The sequence below is a fragment of the Colossoma macropomum genome, unplaced genomic scaffold (genome assembly GCF_904425465.1).
Source record: "Colossoma macropomum unplaced genomic scaffold, Colossoma_macropomum, whole genome shotgun sequence".
Classification (NCBI taxonomy): Eukaryota; Metazoa; Chordata; class Actinopteri; order Characiformes; family Serrasalmidae; genus Colossoma; species Colossoma macropomum.
This window is the reverse complement of record NW_023494808.1, coordinates 2,957,163-2,981,494: the sequence shown is the minus strand read 5'-3', so window position 1 is coordinate 2,981,494 and position 24,332 is coordinate 2,957,163. Positions and strand designations below refer to the sequence as shown.

Here is a 24,332-nt window from a genome sequence, read left to right as displayed (position 1 = left end):
GGAACTGTATAGTGTAGTGAGTACCACCTTTGCCTTCTACGCTGTAGACTGGGTTTCAATCCCCACCTGTGTAAGCACCTTATACTATATCAATAGAAGTCTTTGGGCAAGACTCCTAACACTGCCTTCGCCTACCTGTGTAAAAATGTTCAAATTGTAAGTCGCTCTGGATTAGAGCGTCTGCCAAATACCATAAATAAACTGAACTTTGCAGGTTCTGCAGTGCTCTGGGTGAAGATGGTGACTGCTTCATTAGCATTAGAGAGAGTGGAGAGTTCATTACCTGAGGGATCAGTGTTAGTCATTGGGTTTCAGAGGTTAGTTTAGATACTTCCATCTAACGATCAGGCTCACTTAGTTTCTTTATTCATCTTTCATCATTAATACTTATATATTACTAACAATTATATATGTAACTCTCATCATGACAGTCTTGATCACTTCCTCATGTGAGACAGACCCTCATATAACCTGTTGCTTCTTTCATTTAATTCACTCTGTCTTATGGATTCTAGCCTCTACAATCAGCTCTTTCCTGAATCATATTGTTGAGTCCCGATACTGGTCTGCATTGTTGTGGACTTGTGGTAAGAGCTACTTAAATGTTGTACAAGCCGAGCTGGGACGCTGAACAAAATGTTGAACAAGAAACAGAATGCAATGATGTGAAATCATTTACACTCTATATTTATATGAAAATAATACAGAGACTACATATCAAATGTTGAAACTGAGAAACTTCATTGTTTTTTGAAAAATATATGCCCGTGTTGAATTTGATGCCATCAACACATTTCAAAAAAGTTGGGATGGGGCAACAAAAGACTGGCTAGGTTATGTAATGCTATAAAAAAAAAATCTCACAAATAATTAGGCTAACTAGCAAAAGGACTGTAATATGATAAAGTATAAAAAGAGCAGTGCATACAGGTTGAATCTTACAGAAGGAAAGACCAGGAGGGGTTCATCAATCTGTGAAAGAGTGCATAGGTTACTATTGTAACAATTCAGGAATAAAGTTTCTTAATGTTAAAAAGCAAAGAACTTGGGGATTTCATTATCTATGGTACATAATATCAGTAAAAGATTCTGACAATCTGGAGAAATCTCTGTATGCAAGGGACAAGGTCAAAACCAATTTTGGATGTCCATGGTCTTCAGGCCCTCAGGCCACACTGCATGAAGAACAGACATAATGTTGAAGTGTAAATCATTGCTTGGGCTCAGTTATACTTCTGAAAACCATTTTATATTAATTTAAGTTAAAACTTTACCATGCAAAGAGAAAACCATATATAAACAGGATCCAGAAATGTCACCACCTTCTCTGGGCCCAACCTCATTTAAAATGGACTGAGGTGAAGTGGATAAATGTTCTATGGTCCAACAAATCAAAATCACAGACACAATCCAAAATCACTCATGAATAAGGAACACAAGAGACCATGTACACTGGACCGTGGAACGTGGGGCAGATGTCCTTTAGGAACTGGATGTCCCGGGGACACCCAAGTCAGCAGATAGGTACTGATGGGCAAAAATGGCAACAGCAGCAGTGGAGGCTGAAGCAAAATCCAGAATGTGGGAGGAGTTTGGCGCGGCCATGGAAAAAGACATTCGGTTGGCCTCAAGAAGGTTCTGGATAACTGTTTGGCAACTCAGGAGTGGTCAGAGTGCCTTTGCTCAAGCTGTACTCAGCAGGGAAAAAACTCTGACTTCAAATTAGGGTATTGTCGGTCTCTGGAAGGAGCACTTTGAGGAACTCCTAAACCCGAAAGACATGCCTCCCTCATGGGAGTCCGGGCCAGAGGCTTCTGGGGTGTCAGACTCCATTTCCCTTGTGCAGGTCATTGTGGTAGTTGGCAAGCTCCTTTGTGTCAAGACACCAGCAGTGGATGAGATTCGCTCAGAAATGCTGAAGGCTCTGGATGTTGTGGGGCTGTCATGGCTGACACACTTGTGCAATGTCACATGGACATCGGGAACAGAGCCCTTGGATTGGCAGACTGGGGTGGTGGTCCTTATTTTTAAGAAAGAGAACTGGAGAGTGTATGCCAATTACTGGGATATCGCACTCCTCAGCCTCCCTTGGAAAGTTTATGCCAAGATGCTGGAAAGGAGACTCCAACCGATAGTTGAACCTCGGTTTGAGGTGGACTGTAGATTCCATCCACCCCAACAGATTGTTGAAGGGGCATGGGAGTTTGCTCCATGCTTACAAGCATGTTCCCCAAGATATCCTGTGAGAGATCCTCTGGAAGTATAGGGTGCCAGGGCCACTATTCTGGGCCATTCAGTCTCTGTACTCCGGGAGTGAGACATGTGTCCATGTACTCAGCATTAAGTCAAGCTCATTTAGTGTGAGTGGTGGACTCTGCCAAGTATCTTGGGGTCTTGTTCACAAGTGATAGGAAGAGGGATTGTGAGATTGTAATGGACTGTAGAGGTGAAGAGGGAACTGAGCCATAAAGCTCTGTTTAATGGTTGATCTACATCCAAAACCTCATCTGTTGTCATTTTGGGTATCTTCACAGGGTGGCAGGCTACACTCTACTTGATAGAGTGAGGAGCTCGGATATCCGGGAGCTCAAAGTAGAGCCACTACACCTCCACATTGAGAGAAGCCCCGTGGAGGTTTACCAGACACGGTCTACTGGGACAAGGCACTGAGGTCATCCTAGGACATGCTGGAGGAATTATATCTCCAAATGACCTGAGAGTGGCTTGGGGTCCGCCAGAATGAGCTGGAGGAAGTTGCGGGGGGGAAGGGATTCTCTGCTCTCCCAACTGCTAACGCAACCCCAATCTGGATTAAGCAGTTTAAGATGGTGATGATTATGAAATCATGGACACTGCATCCTCTAGGCTATAGATGAGAGGGACTATCCAGCTTGTTACCATGTACAGTCCAAAGCCTGCATGTGTGACATTATGTACACTGGTGCATTAGTGCAAACGACATGGGTGAATAGCACATCTGTAAAGGCACCATTAGTGCTGAATGATATATACACGTTTTAGGGCATATGCTGGCATTCGGATGAGATCTTTTTTTAGGGGGGACCTAACAATGCCAAACCACATTCTGCACATACTGTAACAGTATGGCCCTTTGGTGAAAGAGTTCAGGTGCTAAAGTGGCCTGTCTGCAGTCCAGACCTGATATGCAAGGCCGGCTCTTTTCACAAATGGAAAAAAAAAGTAAAAATACAACATTGATCTAATTTATGTACTACTGAAATAAGCACCCGCTCAGAAAAAAAGAAAAATATCATTTTTGTACAAGCAGGTCATCCACTCACCACTGTTTTCAAATCATGTAGATGACGTGATTCATGTACTCTAAGTATATAAGTGTTTTGTGTTTTTTTATAGATTTGTTTTCTTTACTTAAATACATAAGCATTATACATCGCTATGTGTTGTTATGTGTTATAGTCTTTATGTGTTCTCTAAAGTCTAATGAAAGTGTGTGACTGCATGAGGACATTAACACAGTTTAGGTTTCTAATTTCACACAGCAGATAAAACAGCTTCACCTTCCTGTTTACTCACAACCTGCAGACAGACAGTCCAGAGGCCGTTGATGACCTTAAGTGCTACTTTTCTTTAGAACCATGGTGCATTGGGTTTATTTTTGTTCTCGCTAGCTGTGTAACCTTTAGTTCACTACCTATCAAGTTAGCAGAGTAAAGTAATGAAGCTGTATCATCAGTCAGTTATAACAGATGGAGTAGTTTTATACATGGATCACTGTGATTACAGCAAACTCAAAGCTGTGGTGTAAAAAACATTTAAGCATTCTATTTTAATTAAGTGGTTTATAAACAGCTTTGTCTTCATTTTTTCTTCAGGTTGGAAAAATGAAATACTTCAAGTTGCAATGATTTAAGGACATATTTTGCTGTCCCTCACTGACCCTCGCCCATCTGAGTTCTCACTTAATAAACTTCACTTGTACTAATATAGTAATTGAACAGCCCTTAAAACGGTATTGAAACATGCAGCAGATCACTGAGTCTGTTTTTCAGATGATCTGATGATGTTTATTCTATCAGCTGGGTAACACTGTACTGAGATCAGCCCTGATAAACACACCAGTGATCATTACTGCTTCATACAGTAGCAGGAGAAAAGGAGGAACTGGATAAAGTCCTGCAAGCTGGAACAGCCAGTGCTCTCTATGGAACACATTATAATAAGCTTTATTGTTAGAAATGTAAGTCCTTTACATACATAAGTTTTAAAAACTTTAATATCAGACACTGAGAGATAATTCAGACTTTGCAGGAGTTTAAGATGAACTTTATCTCTTGCTGTGACCAAGAAGGTCATTTGCAATCTTTTACAGGAAGAAGCATATTTATAACTGGGTATTTCAAATAAGTGCAGTAGCTTATAGTTACACACGTTAACCACACCTTGTTTTACATCTCAGTTCTGTGTCTGTTCTCACCATTTACCATCTGGATGTTGGAGCTGAGCCTTGTTACAGAACGGTAGGATGTTTTCTTTGCTATAGAATATTTTTATTAGATTAGGAGAGAGAATGTTCTCTACAGTACATGTAAAACGTAATCTATGAAAATTTTGTGACATTTATGTGTTTGTGTTTAGACTTGGATTTTTTTTTTCTACATCTATTGTGTCAGTTAAAAAAAATATTAAAATTTTATTTCAGAATATTTTTAGTAGTTTGAGATAATGTAGTCTGTACACCATCAGAAAGAAAGGTACAACAGACAACACAAACACAAATTTTATCCTTACATTATATTGAAGATAGAGGTTTTGTCTAATTATTTATCATGCATGTGAAATAGTAATTGCCCCCCTAAACCTATTAACTGGTTGTGTCACCCTTGACAGTAACAACTGTGATAGGACACTTGTGATAACTTGCCACGTCTTTTACATTGTCTTTTACATACGTCTGAGCCTTTTACATTGCTGTGGAGGAACTTCGGCCCACTCTAATTTGTAGAATTTTTTACACTCCTGTTTTAATTCAGCTATAGTGGAGATTTTTGAGCATGAATTGCCTGTTTTAATGTCCTTCAACAGCAGCTAAATGAGATTCAAATCAGGACTTTGACTCGGCCACTACAAAACCTTAATTTTGTTTCGTTTAAGCCATTCAGAGGTGATCTTACTTGTTTGCTTTCATTATCCTGCTGCACACCCCAACTGCACTTGAGCTTCGGGTCACAAACTGACAGGCAGACATTGTCCTTTGGGATTTTCGGATAGAGAGCAGAATTAATGGTTCTATCAATTGTGACAAGTCATCCAGGTCCTGCAGAAGCAAAACAGCCCCAGACCATCATACTACCACCACCACATTTGACTGTTGGTATGATGTTTTTATGGTTGAATGCAGTGTTATTATTTCAAATATATCATTGTAACAATGCAAAATTGTTCAGGATGTCTACACTGATATTCATTAAGATGATATAACGCGACAGAATGACGCAGACGCTTGCAGATAAAAAGGGAATGAAGCTTTACTGGTGAAAACAGAATCCACAATTGTAGTCAGGTCACAGGCAATGGTCAGATCCAGAAAAGACAAAACATACAAAAATACAAACATAACCAGGCAAAAGTATCCAAAAGGGGTTAGGCAAAAGGCAGGTCAAAACACACAGCAAAAAGGTCAGAATATAAACAGACAATCAGAAAATAAACCCTCAGTAGCTCTGTGAGAAGAAGCAATACCTCGCAATGAGACTAACTGCAAGCCCGGGCTATAAGCTAAACTAATCAGAGAGAGACAGGTGAAAACAATCAGTACTCTGGGGAACTGGAGCGCTGATTGGAGCGTGAAAGTGAGGCTGGCGTCACGTGATCTCCCAGGGGATTCTGGGAGATGGAGTCCAAGGAAAGTTCAGAGCCTACGGGAGTCGTGACAGTACCCCCCCCCCAAAGAGTCCGGGATGGCCCCGGAACGAGGCCGACCAGGACGACCACCAAGCCCACGTCCGGAGATCCGAACAGGAGCAGGACTCGAGCTGCCGTGGCGCCAGACAGATGCGGACCGTTCATTACGACCCCGCAGATGCACATGTGGATTAGAGGACACCTTCCGTGGACGGCCCCTAGGTCGGGGAGCAGGTTTCCCTGGGTGACGGACGTGGAAGTCCGCTATCAAACCGGGATCCAAGATATCCCATGCAGCTACCCAACACTGCTCCTCAGGGCCGTATCCCTCCCAGTCCACAAGGTACTGGAGTACACCTCCACGTCTCCTGGAGTCCAGCAACCTACGGACAGCGAATGCAGGTGCTCCATCTATCTCCTCCGGATGGGGTGGTGTAACGTCTGGCATAGCCTCGTCCAAGGGCCCTGGAATAACAGGTTTTAGTAAAGAGACATGAAACGAACGTGAGACTCTGAACCTGGGGGGCAAATCTAATTTGTAAGTCACTTCATTAATTCTTTGCAGTATTCTGAAAGGACCAATGAATTTAGTTAACTTTCTACTTCCCTCTGATGCTCTGAAATCCTTGGTAGACAGCCACACTCTATCTCCAGGCTGATAGATGGGGTTCTCTCCTCTATGACGGTCTGCTTTCTCCTTGTTCTTACGTAGCACTTCCTCAATCCGCTGATGAGTTTCCTCCCAAACACTTTCACTTCTCTGCATCCAGTCATCAACAGCTGGAGCATTAGTGATGGCACCCGTCCAAGGTGCCAAAGGAGGCTGGTAGCCAAGTACACACTGAAAAGGTGATAGACCTGTAGCAGAACTTTTCAGTGAATTTTGCGCCATTTCTGCCCATAAAAGGAACTTAGACCAGTCTGATGAGTTATTTAAACAAAAGAGTCTAAGGAATTTTCCCAGTTCTTGGTTCATTCGCTCACACTGTCCATTAGATTGTGGATGATACCCAGACATCAAACTGATGGACACTCCTTCATGTTCAAAAAATGCGGACCAAACTTGGGAAGTAAACTGGGGACCTCTATCAGACAAAATATCCTCAGGGATACCAAAAAAACGAAAAACCTGATTAAATAAAGCCTCTGCCGTTTGGAAAGCTGTGGGGATAGTAGCAAATGGGATGAAACGGACACTTCTTGAAAAACGGTCGATGACGGTGAGGACAGTAGTATAGCCCTGAGATTCAGGTAAGTCCGTCACATAATCTACGGCGATATGGGACCATGGTCGGGCAGGAACTGGTAAGGGCATCAATTTGCCTGCGGGCAAAGTTTTAGGCGTCTTGCACTGGGAGCAAATGGTACATGACGCAACAAATGAATGCACATCACGGTTCATAGTCTCCCACCAATACCTATTGGCTAATAATTGCTGTGTGTGGGTTTCTCCTGGATGACCAGACATGAGAGATGAGTGTGCCCAGGTTATAAGTCTATCACGAAACTGTGATGGGACATAAAGTTTACCAGGAGGGCAATGATAAGGAACTTGGAAATTTGTTAGAGTCTTTTCTATTTCCTCATCTATTTCCCATCGAATGGCTGATACACTCACTGTGGGGGGCAAGATTGGTTCTGGATCAGACATTGTAGACTCAGAAGATTCGGATTGGTGCATACGGGATAAAGCATCTGCTTTGGTGTTCTTGGAACCGGGGCGGTATGTGATGTTGAAATTGAATCTAGCAAAGAACAGGGACCAACGGGCTTGACGGGCATTAAGTCGCTTAGCGTTATGTAAATATTCAAGATTTTTGTGGTCAGTGAGTACCAGGAAAGGATGCCTAGCTCCCTCTAGCCAATGACGCCACTCCTCCATTGCGAGTTTAACTGCTAACAGTTCGCGATCGCCAATACCATAGTTGCGTTCAGATGAGGTCAACTTGCGAGAATAGAAAGCTACCGGATGTAGTTTAAGAGGGTTACCAAAACGTTGAGATAGAACAGCGCCAACACCTATTTCTGAGGCATCCACCTCCACGACAAAGGGTTTAGAGGGATCAGGATGTTTGAGGATAGGGGCAGTAGAAAAGGATTCTTTCAAAGCTTGAAAAGCCCTATCAGCTGGTTCAGTCCATTGACACTTTCTGGGATTTCCTTTGAGAAGAGCAGTGAGGGGAGCAGCAATACTACTAAAGCCTCGAATGAAACGACGATAAAAATTGACAAAGCCTAGAAATCGTTGGAGCTCTTTAACGGATGAAGGTGTGGGCCAATTCAAGACCACCTCGACTTTCTTATCGTCCATAATGATCCCATTGGCGCTAATGACATAACCCAGAAAGGAAACTGATTGGATGTGAAACTCGCACTTCTCTCCTTTTATATACAAATTGTTCTCTAAGAGCTTCTGAAGGACTGCTCGAACATGACTGATGTGGGATTCCAGGTCCGGTGAGTACACAAGAATGTCGTCAATATAGGCTATAGCAAATTTACCCAGCATCTCTCTGAGAACGTCATTGATAAATGCTTGGAAGACAGAGGGGGCGATAGAGAGCCCAAAAGGCATAACAAGGTATTCGTAGTGCCCCCTGGTGGTCACAAAGGCTGTTTTCCATTCATCTCCTTCCTGTACACAAATAAGGTTATAAGCACTTCTCAAGTCCAGTTTGGTGAAATATTTGGCTCCTTTTAATTGTTCTAATGCAGAGGGAACTAATGGAAGGGGCTAAGGATATGTCTTAGTGATGTGATTCAGACCTCGATAAACTATGCAGGGACGAAGACCTCCATCTTTCTTTTTAACAAAGAAAAAGCCTGAGGCTATCGGGGATGTTGATGTGCGGATAAAACCCTGATCAAGAGCCTCCTGGATATAGGTATCCATGGCCAGTTCCTCCTCTTGAGTGAGAGGATAAACACGTGACTTAGGAAATACAGGGTTGTCCACAAGTTCTATGGCGCAGTCATAGGGTCTGTGTGGGGGAGTTTGGTGGCATTGCCCTTGCTAAACACCTCCTTGAGGTCCATGTATTCAGGAGGAATGGTCACATTGAGGTCAGTTTGGGGGCTTTCTATGGAAGTTGACCTGACAGACATCGTGGGTGAAGACAAACACTTCAGGTGGCAAAATTCAGACCATTTCTGAAGTTCTCTTTGTGACCAGGAGATAGTGGGGTTATGTTTCTCTAACCAGGGTAATCCTAGAATAAGATCAAACTCTGAGTTTTCTAGGATGAAAAGGGACAGGTTTTCAGCATGTAGAGCGCTGGTTTTGAGGGGTATAGGCTGGGTTTGAGATGAAATGGCTCCAACTTGGGCTCCATCCAGCGCAGCGACTCGCAGTGTGGTTGGCAGGTCTTCTACAGGAACATGAAGTTGTTCCACGAGGCGGGAATGGATAAAGTTTCCCTCAGCTCCGGAATCTATAAGGGCTGAAACAACAATAGACATCTGATGACAGAAGACAATTACTGGTATTAAAAATGACTTGGAAACCAACCCCTTTGTGGGAACACTCACCACATTAGCTCGTGGAGTGTTCTCCACGTGCTTTCCAGGGGTCGGCGCAGAATTTTTGGGTGGCCTGGTCCTGCAATCCTGTATGAAATGACCGGCACCACCACAGTACAGACAAAGACCCTCTCTCATCCGTCGGAGCCTCTCATCCTTAGATAGGCGAGAGGAGTCACACTGCATGGGTTCTTCTCTGTCTTCATGAGTCAAATGTCTAGGGGGAATTCGGGTTTTCACAATGTTTTTTCCAGGGTTGTCAGTTTGTTTCCTGCCACGATTATTAAGCAGCTGATCAAGACGAATGGAAAGATTTATTATCTGGTCCAGTGAAAGTTCATCATCTCTGCATGCCAGTTCCATAAGAATGTCCGCATTAAGCCCCTGACGGAACATGACTAGTAGTGCTGCTTCATTCCATCCACTACTAGAAGCTAGTGTGCGAAACTCCAGAGCATAGTCTACCACTGAGCGGCGGCATTGCTGTAGCTTGGTTAGCATCTCGCCACTGACTTTTCCTTCATGGGGGTGATCAAATACTATCTTAAACTCATTCAAGAACTGGTTAAAGGAAAGGCCATGAATGTATGACCAACAAGCTGTGGCCCATTCTAAGGCCTTATCTGTTAGGCGAGATACCATAAAAGAAATTTTGGCATGATCTGAGCTAGTGGGGGAATTGTCAAAAAAAATGGCACTCTGAAGCAAAAAAACGCGACACTTGTTGGGGTTGCCACCAAATTTATCCGGTTTGCTGACTGGAAAAACAGCACTCGAGTTCACCACTGAACTTGGAGGACTCACCACTGACTCTGCTGGGTTACCACTCTGAAGTTGGGTGGTGAGATCCTTCACGCTGTTGACCAGAAGCACCAGCTGAGTTTGTTGCTCTAACTGCTGGTGAACTAAAGTCTCCAGAGACTGAGTTACCCCTGCTAGCTCATGTTGGTGTCGGTTGAGCAGATGTCCTTGCTCGTTCAAAGCTTTCTGTAAAGCTTCTGGATCTGCCGTCTGCATGGTAGGCGAGGTATTCTGTAACGCGACAGAATGACGCAGACGCTTGCAGATAAAAAGGGAATGAGAAGCTTTACTGGTAAAAAAAACAGAATCCACAATCGTAGTCAGGTCACAGGCAATGGTCAGATCCAGAAAAGACAAAACATACAAAAATACAAACATAACCAGGCAAAAGTATCCAAAAGGGGTCAGGCAAAAGGCAGGTCAAAACACACAGCAAAAAGGTCAGAATATAAACAGACAATCAGAAAATAAACGCTCAGTAGCTCTGTGAGAAGAAGCAATACCTCGCAATGAGACTAACTGCAAGCCCGGGCTATAAGCTAAACTAATCAGAGAGAGACAGGTGAAAACAATCAGTACTCTGGGGAACTGGAGCGCTGATTGGAGCGTGAAAGTGAGGCTGGCGTCACGTGATCTCCCAGGGGATTCTGGGAGATGGAGTCCAAGGAAAGTTCAGAGCCTACGGGAGTCGTGACAGATGACAAACAAACTCCAAACTTACCAGCTAATAGCTTGAGACTAGATGCACATTTTACATGTTATGCATTTTACAGATTTTTTTTTCAAATTAGCTTACACTTCCTGGTTTCTACAAAATCACTTATTCCAGCTTTGAGTGAATGACTTATTTACTCATCATTCACTCATCAGTCACTAGAAATGGTAAGCATTAATCATCAACATTGAGTGTTTTGTTGTGATTATGCAACACTTTAATTTGTGATTTTTTAATAGATTGGATTTCAAGACAGTTATAAAATAAAAAATGGATTAAAAAGAAAGTTCATTCACATGCTCTGAACAAAAATAGCTCTGATCCAGCACTGCTGCTTATAAAGGCTACTGTTTGAAGTATCACAATGCAAAAACATTCTCCACCTTCTCTACATTTATTTACATTTCAGTATAAAAAATTTAGTTTTTGCAGCAGATTATGCTGATGTCTTGCTGCAGCAGATGTCACATGTACCCAGTCAGAGGAAGTTTTTATATTAATAACTCTGAATGTCTCTATAAAGTGCAACAGCTTGCAGCTTTGTTTGTGTTAACCACAGGCATTTAAACGGTTTGCATGTCGACAAAGCTCTCATTTTTTGTCATTTGGGTGTTGGTGATGAGCCTCGTTACAGTGCGGTAAGACTGATTCTTGAGATCTGAATAGGATGAATAGTAACAGAAAACATAACATTTGGTGAATTAAAGTATAAGTGAACTAGAGTATATTAAGATCAAAAGAGATTTAGACCACATAAATGGCGGTTGCTCAGTTCTTAGAACTTTAAGACAAGTCATAATTTTATTCAGACCAAAGTTTTTTGTTGTTAGATGACAATATAATGTGTTTAAACAGCTGGCTGGATGAATCAGTTTTCAAATTTTGTCTGCAAAGAGTATATTTGTTATGTGTTACTGTTGTAGGCTTTAATGTGATGGCGTCTCTTCCTCTGTTGATTCTGCTGATGATTGTAGGTGAGTCAACACATCTTACTGAAAGATTATCTCTACAACATCAAAATGGATTGTTGTGATGTAGAAGTACACATGAACTAAGTTGTTTGTGAAGTAAGTTGTCAATACGTTGAGCTACACCATATTCACTGTGTTCAGTTGGTAGTTTGTGCTGCTCTCTTGTCCCTTCTTTGACTCTTTGGCTGCAACACCTTCAGAGCTCTTCTCACTTTGTGATATCTCTCAGAGTCAGCTCAGTGTTGTAGAGTAGCTGCTGGAGTTAGAGAGGGGAGAAGTGAAGCTGTAAGCTACAGTAACTCTGACTGTCTTATGGGCTCCAGACTCTGTAATCAGCTCTTTCATGCATCATATGTTTCAGGAGCTTTTGGAACAGAGTGGAGTGTGAAGTACAACCAACAGGAAATATGTGCTTTAAAAGGATCCACAGTGTTTATGAATGGAACTTTTACTCACCCAGAACATCTTACAGTGACGGAAGTTTTCTGGGTTATGGACCCAGATCAGAATCCGAGTTGGCCTGATATGTCCAAAAACCCAGATTACTCAGGCAGAGTTGAGTATTTGGGTGATAAACAGAAACTTGTTTCCCTCAAATTGAATAATGTAATGAAGAAGGACGAACACGAGTACTGCATCAGAATCAAGACAGATCAAGAAATGCAAAAATATTTAGGAAGACCTGGAGTTACGCTAACTGTCACAGGTAAGATAATTCAAATTTAACAAATATTTGACTCGATCCATCCTCTCACTTTAGACATTGATTTCACTTGGTAACACATTCCTGATTAATGAGTGACTGCTAAAGTTATTCGTGGATATAACTAAACATTTGGGTTATATATTCAACATGTTGGCTCCACTGATTTCCATGCATTTGTTTTCATCCTATTCACGTCAGACCTTGGAACACTAAGCCATGCAGTTGTCAAGTTCCCCAGCACTGTGACAGAAAACTTAATACAAAAAAATCAAAGTTTTTTCCATTCAAAAGTCTGAGTTTAGCTTTTTTTCGAAAGTAATAATTTTGTCATTGTCTTAGAGCTCCATGTGGAAACTCATGGAGAAGTGACAGAGGGACAAACAGCAGATCTGACATGTAAAACAACCTGCAGTCTGACTGACCCAACATTCATCTGGTACAAAAATGGACGTCCTTTAACCACAAAGACCATCAAGAACAACCAGCTCCACCTGCAGACAGTCAGCAGTGAGGATGCAGGCAGTTATAGCTGTGCTGTAAGAGGATCAACATCTCAACTCTACTGCTCACAACCTCAGAGTCAGATGTAAGTTTAGTTTATATTGTTCACTACACTACATACTGTAAATACTAAGCAGTGGTTTTAGCAGGAAAAGAGGATAATAAATGTCTTGGTAACATCATGTTATATTAATGTAAATAAGGTTATGTGAGTCTTTAGATTTTCCGAAGAGCGCCTCAGTGTCCATCAGTCCCTCTGGTGAAATTAAATGTTCTTTGTAACTTGATGATTATTTGTTGAGCTCCATTTGTTTCGGCACAGTAAGAGTGTGAAGCACTTAGGTCAAAACCCATATATACCAGGTTTTAATTGAATCAAACGATAAGATTTTTCAACTGCTTATAGTGGATAATTGTGAGTAGGCTGGAGTGGAATGGTTGTGCATTTTGGTGTAGTGTCACCTCAAGCCGGGATTGAACCCCTGATCTCCTCGTTCTTTCAATCTTCTGACACTTTTGGGGCAGACATTCTTCTCAGCCCTCTTTTTCGTTTTCTTTCTTGCAGGGGAGGACGGTTTGTCTCTTTGCTTTACTTTAGCAGCTTCTAGTTATTTCTCTCTTTGATTTGGGCCTGTTTGTCTCTTTTCTTTTTGTTACGACCCGGTCTAGGTCGGGCCACAACATAAAAATTAAGAGACCTCCATGCCCTCCCGGTTTCCCAAGTCACACAGACAACGAATGTTTGCGACAATAAAAATTTGGCTTTATTTTCAAGAGTTCAAGGCTTTAGACAATTATGAAACATTAGGGGAGGGAAGGGTAAAATAACAAACAAAAACACAGCTAACTTAAGTTTAGAAAAATATAACTTACCTAACAAACAAAAATAAAATAAAATATAATTTCTAACCTAACTTCCTAACTAAAGCAAACCTGGAGAAAGACAACAAAAAAAAAAATAACCCCCTCTTCCCCAATGAGAATTTATGTACAAGAGCTATTGTCTGGGCAGCCACGGTAGCTGAGTGTTTACAGTATGCTTCAGTGAAAGTGTAACGGCATGAGCAAGCTTTTACAAAAATCTCAACAACAAACAGCAAAACACCAATAAACCATACACCAGCAGCCAAGTTCTCACACCAACACAGCTCTACAGCAGTAGTGTCGCTCAAATGACTGCAGGGAACCGGGAACACAACGGAAGCCACGCCAGAGGCAAAAGCACCGCCACTTCCTCTTGGGCGTCTCTCTTTTATTGGCGGCTCCCCCTGGTGGTGGCTCAGTGTATCTTCCCTCAGCTCTGCAATAAATACAGAAGACACACTACAAAAAAACTATGACCCATAGGGTAATAACACTTTTATATCTTTTATGTTTCTTTTCTCTTTTCATTTTAGAGCCATTTTCTCTTTCTGTTCTTTTGCTCTCTGATTTATATGGTCACCCATCTACAAGGTGCAGTGCCAAACTGCTGTTTGCCATGGGCTCAAGTGCAGCATCACACAGGTGTGCCTGGTTTGTGCTTATCAGCCCATTGGCTTTTGAGAACTGGAGTTCCCTGGACCAGTGGTGCCTCACTGCCATCACCCTCTACTGGCAGGCAGCATCACAGGCTGATCCCTTACAGGGTTGGGTAACAGCTAATTTACTTTTATCCTTGTCTCTTGTAGATCCTCCAAAGAATATCTCAGTGTCCATCAGTCCCTCTGGTGAAATAATGGAGGGCAGCTCAGTGAATCTGACCTGCAGCAGTGATGGAAACCCACCTGTGAAGAACTACACCTGGTTTAAGGGATCAACATCAGTAGGAAAAGGAAAAACCTACAACATTCCCAACATCACATCTGAGGACAGTGGAGAATACACATGCCAGAGTCATAATGATCATGGAGAGAGAAACTCCACTGCTGTGCAGATTAATGTTCTTTGTAAGCTTCTTGTGACTGTTTTAAGCTGTGTTAGATGATTTGAGGAAGCCCAGAAATCTCAAAGTTCATTATCATTTCATCTTGTCTGCTGTAGATCCTCCAAATAGTGTCTCAGTGTCCATCAGTCCCTCTGGTGAAATAGTGGAGGGCAGTTCAGTGACTCTGACCTGCAGTAGTGATGCAGACCCACCTGTGAAGAACTACACCTGGTTCAAAGAAGGTGGAACCTCACCTGTAGGATCTGGACAGAATTACAGCATCATCAGCATCACTGCTGACCACACTGGACTGTACTACTGTGAAGCTCAGAATGAACATGGAGCTCAGAGGTCAGCTGGAGTGCCAGTCTCTTTAAAAGGTGAGAGACAAGATTATAGCTTGTAGTTCAAAGTATGATCTCTTTTATAGATCATATTATTATGTTGTTCATATTTGTACTAATGTTTATTCATTTATGAATGTTGCCTGTTTGTGTATCCCTATACAGGCTACCCTGTGATTCTGTATGTAGCTGTTGGAGTCGGACTTTGTTTTATTTTTTTAGTCTTTCTCACTGTAGTTTTGTGAAGGAGGTAAGAATAACAATGAAAGATCATTATTTTTCATAAACAGTTCATTTAACAAGGCTAAATGTTCATATTTGTATCATAACCACTGATGTTTATTTATTGGTTTATTACTGGCTGTTTTCTGACAGCAGGAGAAAGAAGCAGGATGAAAATATGGATCAACCAATCTATGCGGTGAGCTCTAGATATCAATCCTTTAATTCTGCTTTAATATGAAAGTGTGTGTAATGTGGTAGTTCACAGGTGTAGAGAGCACTATCTGGGTCCTGATTCTCACCAGTGGTGGACCTGCAGTGGACAGATGTGACTGACCACTGTAAAGTTTTTTGATGTTTATCAGTGTATCTGCTCATGTTCTCTAACTCTCTGTCCTGCAGAACGAAGGCCAAAAAGACCACAGTCCACCTGGTGAAGACGAATCCAGTGTATACGCGAATGTTGTTGTGAGTTCGAGACATTAAGTCTTATTATTACTCTCACAGTTTTAGAGTTTTGAGAAACTAAATAACAAATAACAAAACAGTCTCACACCATTTCCTAACAGTGTGCGAGAAGACTCTGCCATTTCACCTTCAAAATGGATGCAGGGAACTCACGGATTTCTATGACCCATTTAGTAAACAATTTTGAGAGAAACTGCCAGAGTGCTGGACATTAGAAGTGACCATTTGTTTTGTGTCACTGATTGATAACGACGACTAGTTAGCTAAGGAGACCTAGCAGAAATTAGCAGATACAACCGAACTGCCCAACACCAGGCTGGTGAAATTCAATTATAACTATTATTCAGACAGTTCATGTTAAATGTGAGGATATAATGTAGCCCATTACACATTAAATCAGTGTCCAACAATCACAGTTGGACAGCTCTTTTAGTAAAGACGCTATTTTCTGATAAGTCTTTGCACTTATGGACACCCTGAGGGCTACATCTCACACAGTGGTCCAAATACATGTTACATAAAGACTCATCCATGGATGCACAGTAATTATATTGTTGTCACAAAGGTTTTACCTAGTAGTTACATAGTAATTACAACGTTACTACCATGTACACACACTACTCATAAAAATACACTAATAACCACCATTACACACTTAAACACAAAATTAATAGCTAACACACAGTATTTACACACTATTTCACCCTACGTAGACACTATATACAAACTCACATGCAAACATTCACTCATACAAATACAACATATTCTCTTTCCCTCCACACTTACACTGTCTGTCTTCATTTCTTGCTCTTTTTCTCTCACAAACATATGCAAATACACACTCAATCGCTCACTCACTCACTCATTCTCACATACTACTACACATACACACAGTATTTAAACAGCATGCACAGTGTTTTCAACATTAGCTAGTTCAACCAAACAATGTATAGATTTATTAGGTGGCTTTTTCAAACCAGTCTAAAGTTCTTAACAAAGTTAACTTAACTTGTGTGTAATTTTCACTAACACATCTACTTTTTTACATAGGTTTTTAAGAAGCAGCACTGAGACTATTGCCAACAGTGTTTACCAGACCCAAAACTGCACCAACAATCCATTGGACAACCATAGCTGAGAGAAATAGTGAGAGTTATTTTTTTTTATTATTTTTATTCAAAACATCAAACTGTAACATACATAAATTTTCCTGATTGTTTATGTATTTTTTTTTTTCATTTTTATGTGAATGTTTGCATTTTTAAACCCAAATCTTTAATATTCCTTTTATGTCGAGCTGTTGAACGCCTTTTATTTCCACTCTTAAATATTAATGTGCTAAAAGGAGGGTCTCATTGGAATGATGCCAAAGAAGAACCAAAGCAAAAGCTTTTCTTTCATTGCATCAGTCCAAAGAAACCATTCTGGTACATTCATTTTTTTAGTCCATAGAATGTACACAATTCAAAGGACTTGAAACTTTTATATCATTATTGTTTATAAGATTTTACAACATCATCTCTTGTAAAGCTGCATAAGGCCAAAGCTTTGTCTCTACATTTTCAGTATGTTTCTATAATAAAAAACTATATTATAACATGAATTCATGAGGATTCAGTGTTTTCTATACACAGTAGGTTTACAAATGATTACAAATTTATGGCTGTGCAGTTTTTAGTCATCCAGGTCATTTAATTGTCTAATAGTAGTTAGTGAAGGTGACTGGGTGTGTAATTTAACCCTGAAGCTGTTTGTCCTGATATGTGTGAATGTTTTAGTGGTTATAAAACTGCCAGGAGTAAAAATGATATTATGGTATTAGACCCAGGGTTCCCAATCCCAGTCCTGGAGACCACATGCTCTGGACATTGTTGTGATTTTCCCCACTGTAACACAGCCAGCGAGGAGCTTGTTAGTTAGTTAGTTAATAAGTTGAATCAGGTGTGCTAGAATAAATGTTAGTTGTACCGGACAAATAGTCACTGACTGTACTAGAAATGTTCTATTTCACTGATTAACTGTATTATCAGGATCACCACTAGCCATTGCCCTTGCACTAGCAGTAGATAAAATCAAATGTATGGAAAAAGATCTAAAACACATGAAAATAAGGCACAATTTACATTAAGTGTCTATAATAACTATGTAGTTAAACATTAATAACACATGCAAAAATGTAACTACTGTTAATGTACTCACTGTTACAGATGGATTACAGTAGTCCAGCTCATGCAAATACATGTGTGTCAACTTCTGTTCTTACTAATGTAACTGCATAAGCCTATCTTGGTAATAATAACAGCATATTTTCTTTTATGTAACTGCAGATGTGTAATAGGGTAAGTTTAATTACATTTTGTATGAACTGCTGTTTGTCCAACAAGACTTTTCTGATAGCAACATATGTACATTGTAAGAGCATGTTGCTCTACACATGAAATGCCAACATTCCTAATATTAAGCTAGCTGTAGTAAGCTTGTGGTATGATGTCATGACCTATTGGTATTAATCGATCGTCAATCAATTGATGAATTAAAACAGTTGAAAAACATTGCCAAGCCAGTTTGTGTTCAGTGTGAGATGAAATATTCACTGTGGAGTTCAAATCCTTATAATCCCAGGCTTACTGCATACTTAGGCTTGTTTTTCAGTAACTGCAGGGACTTGAGTGGAAACTGATTCAGTGCATACAATTTGCGATTGTCTGAGCCAGGCCCTTTTACTTGCCAAGAGAGCTAAATATGCTGTTCATAGTAGTGGTGTACATAGCTCCCAGTGCTAATGCTAACGCCACACTGAACGAGCTGTACAGCGCTATCAGCGATCTGCAAAACACACACCCAGACGGACTGTTTATTGTTGCTGGAGATTTCAACCATGCAAATCTGAAGTCAGTGCTCCCCAAATTTCACGAGTATGTGGACTTTGCAACCCGGGGGGCTAACATGCTGGATCTTGTTTACACAAATATCCCCGGTGCGTACAGGGCACAGCCCCACCCCCACTATGGCTACTCAGGCCATATCTCTGTGATGCTCATTCCAACATACAGACCGCTCATCAGACATGCCAAACCAGACCAGAAGCAAGTGAGAACCTGGCCACCAGGAGCTATCTCTGCTCTTCAGGACTGTTTTGAGCACACTGACTGGGAGATGTTCAGAGAAGCAGCAACCTCCGGTGACTCCATCAACCTGGAGGAGAATCAGTGACTGGCTACATCAGCAAGTGCATTGATGTTACTGTCTCTAAACTTGTCACAACTCACCCCAACCAGAAACCATGGATGACTACAGAGGTGTGCATGCTACTGAGAACCCGTGACAAGGCTTTCAAGTCAAGGGACAGAGCAAGCCTCAGGATAGCAAGAGCCAAGCTTTCCCGGGCCATCAAAGAGGCTAAGCGTGCCTACTCAAAGAAAATCCATGAACATTTTCAAAACACTGCTGACACACGGCGCATGTGGCAGGGCATCCAGGCCATCACCAACTACAAGCCACCTCCACCTGCTTGTGACAGTGATGCCTCCAGACGTGCTAAACAACGTCTATGCTTGGTTTGAAGCACAGAACGGCACGATGACGAGGAAAACCACTCCTCCTCCAAGTGAACAAGTACTGTGTCTGTCCACAGCTGATGTGCGGAGAACTCTACATAGAGTCAATCCACGGAAAGCTCCAGGATCCGACAGCATACCGGGCAGAGTGCTCAGAGAATGTGCTGAACAGCTGGCTGATGTTCTCACGGACATATTCAACATCTCTCTGAGCACTGCAGTCGTTCCAACGTGCTTCAAGTCCACCATCATCATCTCTGTGCCGAAGAAGTCTCCAGTGTCTTGCTTCAATGACTACCGTCACATTGCACTCACTCCAATCATCATGAAGTGCTTTGAGAGGCTTGTCATGAGGCATATTAAAGACCAGCTTCCTCCTTCACTGGACCCACTGCAATTTGCATATCGCACCAACCACTCAATAGATGATGCCATCTCCACCTGGCTCCTACCCACCTGGACAATAGAGACACTTATGTCAGAATGCTGTTCATAGACTTCAGTTCAGCATTCAACACCATCATCCCTCAGCAGCTGATTGGAAAACTGAGCCTGCTGGGCCTGAACACCTCCCTCTGTAACTGGCTCCTGGATTTCCTGACTAAGAGACCTCAGTTAGTCAGGATAGGTAACAACATCTCCGGCACCACCATACTGAGCACCAGCGCCCCCCAGGGCTGTGTGCTCAGTCCGCTGCTGTTTACCCTGCTGACTCATGACTGTACTGCAAAGTACAGCTCAAACCACATCATCAAGTTTGCTGATGGCATGACTGTGGTGTGTCTGATCAGCAAGAATGATGAGTCAGCGTACAGAGAGGAGGTGCAGCGGCTAACAGACTGGTGCGGAACCAACAACCTGTCTCTGAATGCAGACAAAACTAAGGAGATGGCTGTTGACTTCTGAAGAGTGCGGGATGACCACACCCCACTGAACATCACTGGCTGTGCTGTGGAAATCGTGCAGAGCACCAAGTTCCTCGGCGTCCACATCACAGAGAACCTCGTCCCTCAACACCAACTCCATAACCAAGAGAGCCCAGCAGTGCCTCTACTTCCTACGGAGACTGAGGAAAGTTAATCTCCCCCTCGCATCCTCACCATGTTCTACAGGGGGACTGTGGAGAGCATTCTGAGCAGCTGCATCATCGGCTTGTTTGGGAATTGCACCGCCTCCGACAGCAAGACCCTACAGCACATAGTGAGGACAGCTGAGAAGATCATCGGGGTCTCTCTCCCCTCCATCATGGACATCTACACCACTTGCTGAATCCGCAAAGCCACCAGCATCGTGAACGACCTCATCCATCCCTCACACAGACTTTTTTTTTACTGCTGCCGTCTGGCAGAAGGTACCTGAGCATCTGTGCCATCACTGCCAGACTCTGCAACAGCTTTGTTCCTCAAGCAATCAGGTTTTTAAACTCACAAGGACTGAACTGACCCCACTCATACACACCTCTTTTTAATGCTCTACTTGCACTATCTATCTGGAACATTGCTGTTAATACTGTGTTTACACTGTGTTTACACTCTTTTCACTACCTCAGTAACTGTTTTTCTACCTCAGTAACTGTTTTACAACCTCAGTAATTATAATTGTTTTACTACCTCAGTAACTGCTGTGTTTATGTATGTTATCTGACGTAACTTACAGATCACATCATGTTAAATATGTCTGCACCTTATTCCACTACCTCATGTCCAGAAATCTGTGCTGTGTCGGTGCTACACTGTCCGGTCTGTTTACTGCGTCTAATGTCTGTTTAATTTATTGCATTTATTCTATTGTTTCTAGCTTAATTTTTGTTTGCACACTGTCTGCACATTCGCACTTTGTAATTTTGCAGTTTTGTACTTTTGTACTTTTTGTTCCTTGTTGCACCATGTTGTTCCTGGAGGAACGTAATTTCGCTCCACTGTGTACTTGTACACCTCTTGATTCTTGACGTGGTTGAGCTATTCTTAGGTTATAGAAGGGTGTAATAAAACTGTGGGCCTGCAAATGGGCCCTGAACATTTAAGGGATTAAATATGGACTCAAAACGATCAGCTAAAAACATTAGTATTTTGTCTTGGTCTATGTTTTGAAGAGAACTGTAGTTGTTATGTAGGTCCAGTGAAATTACTGACTGGTAATCCAGATTTGCTTTTGGAGTCATTCAATGCAACACATACTGTAATAACATAATAGCAACATTTAAAAATGTGTGCTGTTGTCTGAATACCATCACATTACAGGATAGTTTATAAACAGAACTTGAGTTACTATGTTACAACACAGGCACAGTTCCACAGCTAGCTAAGTGGTATTTGGTATTTGGTATTTGGTATAAATTTGGTATTTCCTGTGCAGATGCTGAGTGAATGTTGTCATAATGTAATTATATACCTGCTGTTACAACCAGAACAGTATTTTATGCAAATGTAATTAGCAATTACATAAGAGACAATATATTGTTATAGCTATCAAGATATGCATGTCTATTTACAAAAGCTGCACTACTGTTATCCACCTCTAACAGTGAATAGATGAGCAGTAGTTACATTCTTGCGAGATATGTTTATAATGTGTAACTAAACAGTTATAAGAGAGACATAATATAAAGGGGGACCAAATTTTGTATTTTTATAGAGTATTTGCACAGATAATGTCTTATCAAAGACATTGATGACAGCATTTGTTTAACTGTGTTTATTGATTTTCTTTAAGCGAATAAATATATAGCTTTTAATTGGATGATTTTTGCTGAATGTGAATTCATGTCTTCATGTTTCAGGGCTCTGTTTTTAAGGAACAGGCCTCACTTCTGTTTCTGGGGTTGGTTTCCTATAAACATAGGGAATGAAATCATTTACAGCTGGTCACGATCTGAAATGATCCTGACCTCATATTTCACAACAAGTGATTCTGTCCAAGTTCACACCCTAATCTGAGATCTGCTTTTAAAATGTATACATTTACTTTCTCCCAAAACTTTAGCAGAATGTGTTTCATGAATAAACCAAAATCACGTTAGAAATAATTTACATGTTCAGTAATAGAAACCCTGTACAGCTGCATTAGTGACCAGAAGGATGAACACTCATGATATCATGCAGTATCAGGTAGAAGAGGGGAAACTGGGTAGCCCTGCATGGCATAATGGACAGAGCTCTCCATGCAAAACATCATCAAGAATTTTGATAGCAGACATGGAAAATGAAGAGACAGCATAGTTTCACTGATAAAACATTCTGAGAAAGAGAGCCAGGCTGTTTGGGGTGATTTGTTATGTGGATGTGAGTGAGAACAGTAAGAGTGATCAGTCAGTTCAAAACAATTTTCATAATGTAGTTATATGCCTTTCTTACAGAAGCCCCGAAGGGTAAAATGAAGAAAAAAGAACATTGAAATTGCGCTCCTGAGATCCCCATTGTTTATTTTTTTCTGCCTGTGGAACACACCACTTAGCATGTTACACCAGTTTTGACAAGCAGGGGGCAGCAGTTTTTTTTTTTTCTCCAGCTAAATATTAAGAATTAGCATGTTGTACAAGCTTCAACCACAAGAGAGAAGTTAAACTCAACAAACTGCCCCTGCAGAGGTGACCACAGAAGAAAGTTAGCCATCATACAGCTACAGGTGAGATAAATTGTTCAGTGGTTCTTTCTTATAAATGTTGATAATAACACTCTGAGAACAAATTGTTAGTTTATTAAGTGACAGTAGAAGATTATGGATGATGTAATATTATGGATGATATTAAATGCCAAGCCTGTTTGACCAGTTGGAGTTTCTGTATTGTTTGTAGCACAGTGTAATGGTTAAACCTTCATATAGCTCACCTGTCGTGTTGGGCCAGTTTAAACTGATCACTTACTAACACACCTGTTTAGTTTGCCTGTTTGAAGAGATTAACAGATAATGTCTTATCAAAGACATTGATGACAGCATTTGTTTAACTGTGCTTATTGATTTTCTTTAAGAAAATATTTTTTTTTCTTTTAATTTGGTGTCACAATTTCTACCAAATCTTTCACACATCCTTAACAGCATGCTAATTATTAGCATTTAGCTCCCCAGAGATTTTTTTTTCACCTGGTCCCTAAAGAGTCAAAGAAAAAACAAAAAAGCCACCCTTGTGTTTGAAGCTGCTACATCACATTAATTCTCACCTAAATTCTCTCAGTAATTTTCACTTGGTTACCCTGAAGGGTAGGAAACAAATATGTATATAAAAATCTGCCACACCCTGCTGATAAGAACTGGTGTAAGACATGCCAAGTGTTAGCCAACTAATATTTATATATTTACCCCTCTGGCACACCTCAGTAGTACAAAACAAACTGGGGGGAAAATTTGAGGTTTTTGATGGCTGAAATTGTAATTTTATAATACTAGAAATATTTTTTTCAACTCTTTTGTGTTATACACACAGAAAAAAATAATAATGTGGGACAGACTCGATAACACACTGTCACCTTTTTTTATCTTACATCTTGGGGCTTCTATACTTTCTGCTCATGTGATGTGCTAGAATGACATCAGTTTGCTTAGTTAATATGTTAAGTCTTACATAATCTTAGTACAAAATTATTATTATCTCTCACTGATAAAGTATTAATACAGAGGCGAAAGAACTTCACTGGTAGCCACAACTAAGCCATATTGTACCATTTGAGAGAATTTTTTAAAAAGTGTGGTTCTGTAGATGTTAAACATATACATTATGTCAGAGGTGTCCAATCTTATCCATA

The 24,332-nt window shown here is 41.1% G+C and overlaps 1 pseudogene; it reads left to right on the top strand.

Annotated features, from left to right (window-relative positions):
- Positions 1-11,476: 11,476 nt before the first annotated feature.
- Positions 11,477-16,040, top strand: LOC118797714 (annotated as a pseudogene).
- Positions 16,041-24,332: the final 8,292 nt, after the last annotated feature.